This window comes from Emydura macquarii, unplaced genomic scaffold, assembly GCF_026122565.2.
Source record: "Emydura macquarii macquarii isolate MOO-44397 ecotype Brisbane River unplaced genomic scaffold, CSIRO-AGI_Emac_v2 contig_2994, whole genome shotgun sequence".
Lineage (NCBI taxonomy): Eukaryota > Metazoa > Chordata > Testudines > Chelidae > Emydura > Emydura macquarii.
The window spans coordinates 4,012,917-4,020,386 of NW_027133131.1; positions in this window are offsets into that span (position 1 = coordinate 4,012,917).

Below are 7,470 nucleotides of genomic sequence, written 5' to 3' on the forward strand. Positions count from 1 at the left end.
CAGCTTGTTACGGGATATGGGAACAAATTGGCTTATTCTGGAGGCAGGAGCGTGATGGGCTCAGGGAAGCTGGTTTCCTTTCTCACCAGTGCTCAGGCCTGGCCCACGGGCTGTGGACATCCAGTCCTCCAAATCCTTTTAGGTGTACATGCACTGACCACACCTGGCCACTGGGGGGAGCCTGAAGCTCACACTTCAGAGCACCTCTGCGCCCAGAGGTATAATAGCATCGCCCAGGAATGCAGCCGTGATTTAGACCTGGGCCGGTGCGCTGACTCTGCCACACTTCACAACATGGGCCGAGCCCTGACATTTCCACTTGGATCTGTCTCGGCACATCCTCCAGATTCCTTTCCACATGGTGCTTTGCAGAGGCAAATATTTTCCTGATGAGCCCTTCCAAGAGGAGTGGAGTTTTATTTGTTCTCAGTTCAGCCACAGCATCCTGCCCGGTCCAGCTTCCCTGGCCTTGGATGTTCCCATCCCCGGCCTTGGGCAGATTCTACGAGTCCTGCCTTGGCCTCCAGCCAAGGAATTCAGGGAGAGAAAAACCTTTCCCAACTGAAGCGGCTTCTGCAGAGAAGCAGCGGGGTTTGAAATGTCAGTAAATGGAAGCTTGCAGTGCACGTCAGCGGTCCCCGGGTATTAAAGAGACACGGTGGGGGAGGTAATAGCTTTGATTGGACCCACTTCTGGGGAGTGAGAGAGAGCCGCTTTCAAATGTACACAGAGCTCTTTGTCGGCGCCACAGCATGTCTCTTTCAGCAAGAGAAAAGGGTCCAATACCAGGCGTTATTGCCTCGCCCACCTCGCCTCTTTAGGAAATAAAAGGCAGTTTACAGACGCCAGCCGGTCAAACAACCTCCCGTGCTAGGCGTTAGACCTGTTAGATCAGTGGTTCGCGAGCTGTGGGCCACGGCCCCCCGGGCGTCTGCAGCCTACGCTGAAGATTTCCACCTCCCCTTGACATTTTTTAGAGGGGCGCAGTTCAAAGAAGGTTGAAAAGCGCCGCGTTAGCGCACAGGCCGGCTGCGCCTGGTAACCCAAACAGGGTTGATCCTGCTGTCTGCTCTCCAGAGTCTTGTCAAGAGCCCAATTTATTGTTTCCGCAGAGCCCCCAAGGCAGTGACGTGCGCTTGATTGGACAATGAAAAAGATCTAGGCATTAGGCACCTAACGCCCGTCGAAATTAATTGGATCTAGGCACCTACATACCATTGAGGATCTGGGCCCTAGCATGGAGAGCTTAAGCGCTCAATTTAAGGCCAAATCCTCAGCTAGTGTAATGCGGATTTACCCCAGCTGAGGCTCTGGCCTTTAGAGTTGCCATAAGACGTGGGGATACCAGCAGAGAGGGGGAAGGGTGAGAAGTCAAATCAACAAGTGAGTCCCTCTAGGCTAGGGCACATCACCGTGGTGCCGTCAGCTGTTATTCCTTCCCCCGAGGATGTCAAAACATTAATTAAACTGCCTAATATTTGCCCCTGTCTCCCCCCCATCAGGTGTGTCAGTATTATTCTTCCCAGTGCAGATGGGGAAACTGAGGGCACAGAGCGGTGATGAGCTCTGCCTAAGGGCACCTGTCAAGTCAATGGCAGAAGTGGGAAACCAGAATTCCTGATGTCCAGGCCCCTCTTCTAACCATTAGCTCCCACGCCCCTGCCAGACCTAAGAATGGAACCTAGGAGTCCTGACTTCCCTGTTCAAACCACTAGACATCACTCCCCTCCCAGATCTAGGAATAAAACACAGAAATCCTGTTGCCCAGTCCTATTTCAACCACTAGACCCTGCTCCCTGCCCACAGCTGGGACTAGAACCCACATAGCTTGCCTCCCCCCCTCCCCTATTCTCACCACTAGCCCTCACTCTCCTCCATCCAATCGCCCAAGAGGCCGATACACAAAAGCGAGGAGAAGTGCTTTAGCAAGGGACGCCAGCCTCAGGACCAGCTCCTGTCTTACCACACAGAGCCCCGGCTGCTGGCAGAGACAGTGAGGCTTACAACCCTCCCGTGATCTCATTTCTCAAACTGCCCCTGGCTGCCAGTCCTCTAGGGTCAAATGTGCCAATCCCCCACCCCAAACAACTCGCTGTTTAGTTTTTGGAAATACAACCCTTTTCATTCCCTCTCTCTGTCTCTGAGCTCTGCCGCCCCACTCTGCTATTCAGAGCGTGGTCATTAATCCTCCTGGGTTCATGCACCCTTCATTTCAGAGAGCTTCACACAAACCCTGCTTTGTTCTTCGCTGGCTGGGCAGGAGGCCAAGGGCTTTGCCTGATCCCACCTCAAGGGGGAGCCCTGCACCCAGGTACAGGCTCCCTCCTGTATGTTTGCAAAGCCGGAGGGACTCCACCCCAGTCAGTGATGTGTCAGCAGCGGAGAATGTGGGGCGTTGCTTCTCCCCGCCAGGATTTTCTCCCTCCATCCCTGGTCACGGCAGGGTTGGAGCTCAGAGGGTGCTGGGGTGCGGCAGAGGCAACGATTCACCCAGAACTATGCAGGTGCTTCCGCTGCCTCCATCTCCATAGCCAGATAGGCCCCCTCACACTTGCTGATGGGCCTGATTCTGAAGTCACTTACACCCGTGTAAACCCTGGAATCAGAGAATCGTGGGACTGGAAGGGACCTCGAAAGATCTTCTAGTCCAGTCCCCAGCACTCAAGGCAGGACCCAGCATTATCTAGACCATCCCTGTCAAGTGTCTGCCCCGCCTGCTCTTAAAAATCTCCAATGATCGAGATTCCACAACCTCCCTCGGCGATTTATTCCAGTGCGTAACTCCCCTGCCATTTCCTCATGTCCAAGCTAAACCTTCCTTGCTGCAGTCTAAGCCCATTGCCTCTTGTCCTAGCCTTGGAGGTTAATGAGAACAATTACTTCTCTCTCCTTGTAACAAGCTTTCATGGACTTGAAAACTCTTATCATGCCCCCGGGCCTCAGTCGTCTCTTCTCCAGACGAAACAAACGCAACTTTTTCAATCTTCCCTCCTAGGGCACGTTTTTCTTCATTGTTGTTACTCTTCTCTGGACTCTCTCCGTTTTGTCCACATCTTTCCTGCAATGTGGTGCCCAGAACTGGACCCAGTATTAATCAGCCTCAACTGGAGTTGTCAATCGGGCGAAGTTTCATTCGTCTCCTAGGGAGGGACCTAGTGGACCCAGCACTGAGCTGCGACTCAGGAGAGCTGGGTTCCTTTCCTAGCTCTGTTGCCGGGTGACCTTGGGCAAGTCATGTCCCCTTTCTTGGCCTCAGTTTCCCCTGCTGCAAAATGGGGATAATGAGACTGACCTGCTTTATAAAGTACTTGGAGATCAACAGATGAATCAGTGAATCCCTGGGATGAAACGGTGAATCCCTGGGAGATCAGGAAATATGATTGTGCTACCCCATCTACCAGGGTCCATCTGGTGTCCCTTCTCTTATACTTAGCCTGTAAGCTCTTTGGTTCAGGGACCGCCTTTCTGTTCTGTGTTCGTACAGTGCCTACAGAGAAGAGGCAACAAAAATGATTCGGGGTATGGAACAGCTTCTGTAAGAGGAGAGATTCAAAAAGATTGGGGGTCTGTTCATCTTAGAAAAGAGAGACAATTAAGGGGAGATGCTAGAGGTCTATAAACCATGACTGGTGTGGAGAAAGTGAATAAGGAAGTGTCATGTGCCCCTTCACCTAACGCAAGAATCAGGGGTCACTCAATGAAATGAATAGGCTGCAGGTTTAACACAAACAAAAGGCAGTGCTTCTTCACACAGTGCACAGTCAGCCTGTGGAGCTCATTGCCCGAGGATGCTGTGACGGCCAAAAGCATAACTGGGTTAAAAAAAGACTTAGCCATTGAAGGACCTGTCCTCCATGACCTTATCTATCAGCCAAGATGGGCAGGGATGCAACCCCGTGCTCCGGCTGTCCCTAAACCTCCAGCTGCCAGAGGGATCACTCGATAATTGCCCTGTTCTGTCCATTCCCCCTGAAACATTTGGCACCAGCTACTGTCCAGAGACGGTACTGGCCTAACTGGACCATTGGTCTGACACAGTATGGCTGTTCTTATGGCTGTTGCTGGTATACCGTGGCCAGTTTTGGAGTATGTGGTTCAGGCAGGAGGTTGATAAACAGGAGATGGTTCAGAGAAGATCCACGAGCACGAGGAAAGGATTTGAAAACATGTGTTATAGTCACTGAGTCAAGGAGCTCAGTCTAGTTAGCTTAACATAGAGAAGGTGAAAGGGCAACTTGATGACAGCCTATGAGTGCCTACAAATATTTAATAACGGGTTCTTCAATCTAGCAGAGAAAGGTGTAACGCGATCCAATGGCCAGAAGTTGAAGTTAGACAAATTCAGACCAGGAATCAAGTGTACATTTTGAATGGTGAGAGAAATTAACCCCTGGAACAGTTTCCCAAGGGTCGTGGTGGATTCTCCATCCCCGATCGTTTTAAAATCAGAGGGGCTGTTTTTCAAATACGTCGGCTCTAGGAACTATCAGAGGGCAGGCCTGTGGCCTGTGTTGTGCAGGAGGTTAGACCAGAGGATCGTTGTGCTCACGTCTGGCCTTGGAGTCGATGAAATTTGGGAGTTTTCCCCCCTAAAAATTTCAGCCAATAAATATAACCCAACTCTAGTAAGGCTCAATCCTGCAACCCTCCTTCCCTCTGGACGGCACGCACTCAGGCACGACTTCGGTACAAAATTAAGTGCAACTGACCCCGAGTAAGAGTTGCAGAATTACACCTGTGCTGTTCAGGCAGCACAAGGGCAATACAGGTGTCTGATTTGACCAGAGAGCTAACACCATTGACCAGGGTAGCATGGAACTGGCAATCAGGAGTGCGGGTTCTGCTACTATTTCCAGCTCTGCTACTGACTCATGGGGTGACCTCACGGTTGAGCCATGCGACCTCTGTGCCTCATTTCCCCATAGGCAAAACAGGTATGATAATAACTAGCTTCCAGGGACATTGCTGGTTAGTTAATGCTAGTAAAGTGCTTTGAGATCCTTCCTTGAAAGGAGCTATATATAAATGCCAGGTGTCTGTTAACAACACCCTGATGTAATCACTGGTGACAAAGGAAAATCCAGGGCAGAGGCCTCTGCCCTCCAGGAACTGCAAGGCGATTTTAATGTGTCACATCTGAGTTTTGCATGTGTCACAGGCTTCTCTCGGTCCTACGCGTGCAGAGCTGCAATGAGGACCTTACTCTGGATCCTATGACTCTATATCCCATGTACCTTCCCAGGTACGTCCTGCCAGCCCTGAGAGAGGAGAGCAAAGAATCTGGAGCAACCCTAAGCCAGAGACTGGATGGGGAGATGAAGCCTTTTCAGTAGCGACGGAGAAAGGAAGCTTGGAAGGAAAGTTGGGTTGGCGAGTTGATCCAGTTAGGAGGATATCCCCGGAGGAGACAGGGGAAAGAAGCTCAGACTGTGTGAGTGAGCAGATGGAAGGAATTTAGTGATGGGGAGGTAGATTTGGGAGTCATCTGCATGGAGATGGCAGAGGAAGCCACAAAACGTTACCCAGGTAGAGGGGCCAGGGTAGGGGCTCAGGGCCTGAACCCTGAGGGTGGCTGGGAGACAGAAGGAAGAGCTCAAGAGGAAGGATGTGCTGAAGGCAGGAGAAGAATCAGCAGAGAGGGAATCATGAAAACCAGAACCATGCGGGGGGCGGGACAGGGGAGGCAGCAAATGTGAGAGAAAAAAAAAATGGAGCAGCCCAAGTTAAAACAGAAAGGTGAAAATTTCACAAAGCTCTCCGTGAAGAATGTTCTCCTGCCCATTCTTCTGAAATGAAACCAGAAGGCAGAGGGAGTGATGGACAGTGGCAGGTAGATCGAAGGCGGAGGACAGCCACGGCACCCCTGGACAATAGCACACTTTGGCCTAGATGCTGGTTTCCCTTACCTTGGTGTAAATCAGGTGAGGACAAAGGAGACTCCTAGGTGTTCAGGGGCCACTGGATGAGCTGATCTGATCTGATCTCCTGTATGCCACGGGCCCGAAAAGCTTGCTCAGTAATTCCTGCATCCAGTCCTCCAGGGTGATACAGGTGTGCGAGCAGCATTTGACCCTGCGTCTGCAAGGAGCCCAGCAGTCCGGACAGCTGGGGATGTTCCAACCCGTAAATACAAATTGCTGAAATTCTGGAGAGACCGGCAGAGGGGCTGAGCTCAGGAATGTGTCTTTGTGCCTGCCTTTCAGTCTAATTGCAGCACTACCAGCTCATTAATTCCTGGCTTATTGTTAGCATCTGAGGCAGGGAGACAGCCTGACCCGCCAGCAGCTTGCAACTCCTCACCCATGAATGATCTCAGCCCTCGTTAAGCTTAAACTTCCAGCTGCACTTGCCTAGGCTCTGGGACCTCCCCACTTCCCCCATCTACATTGTAATTAAATGGTCCCATAGCCGGAGCTCGAGTCAGCTGACACGGGTCAGCCACGGGGGTTTCATTGCACTGTAGAGCTACCCTCAGTGCCCTGTCTGTAAAATAGGGACAATGGCATTGCTTTGCCTTGCGACTCTCTCCAGACCGTCTGCTCATCGGGGCAGGGATTGTCTCTCTCGCTCCCCATTGCTGTGTTTAAACGCCATTGCTGTGTTTAAACCTTCCCTCCAAAGCACAGAGCTCCAAAACAGTTCTGGCAAATGCAATTTATACTAAAGACGAAGCAATGTATAAGGACGATCCTGCATTTGCAGAGGGATGGGGGCAGGTGATCCGTTTTTTTTGGTCCATCCTCTTACGGTGATGAGACAGAATGTAAACCTAACATTTTTGGAAGTGGCTAGTGATTTTGGGAGGCCCAGCTGGAGAGTCCTGAAAAGGGACTGAGCTCTGAGGGTGGGTGCTCTGCACTTTCTGAAAATCTGCCCCCGTTGAGGTGTCCCAAATCGTAACCTACTAGATCTGAACGAATAAGTCATTTTTCACCTTCGGGGCTGAACCAAAAGAACCTGGAAAAAAATCAGTTTGGTTCGAACCAAAGCCAATTTTTTTCTTTTTCTCACCAAAACAAACAAAACAACACAGGCAGCAACAACGATGACAACAACAACAAAAGAAGAGAAACAATTTATTTTTGGATCAAATGAAACATTTCATTCAGCCTACCCCTTTTTCTTTGTTTCAAAAAACAGCCACATTTCAAAACCCAAACAATTCCAAACGATGGAAAAGAAACCTTTCGAAGCGAAGTCAAGTTGTTTTGTTTCTGAAGGACTGAAATGAAGCATTGTGACTTTTTTCATTTTTTTCTTCAGCCAAAACTATTTGCCAAATTCAACTTGAATTTGTGAATCATTTGAGTACCCCCAAAATTTTTATTGCATTTTTTGAGGGGGCGAATTTACTATTTACCAAAATTTTCTTGCCTCACTTTATTAGTTACTTTGGAAAATGGAGGCCTAGCAGCAATACGGGAATTGGTTCCAAACTTTTCCAAAGTTCTGGGGAGTTGGGATCTCTGT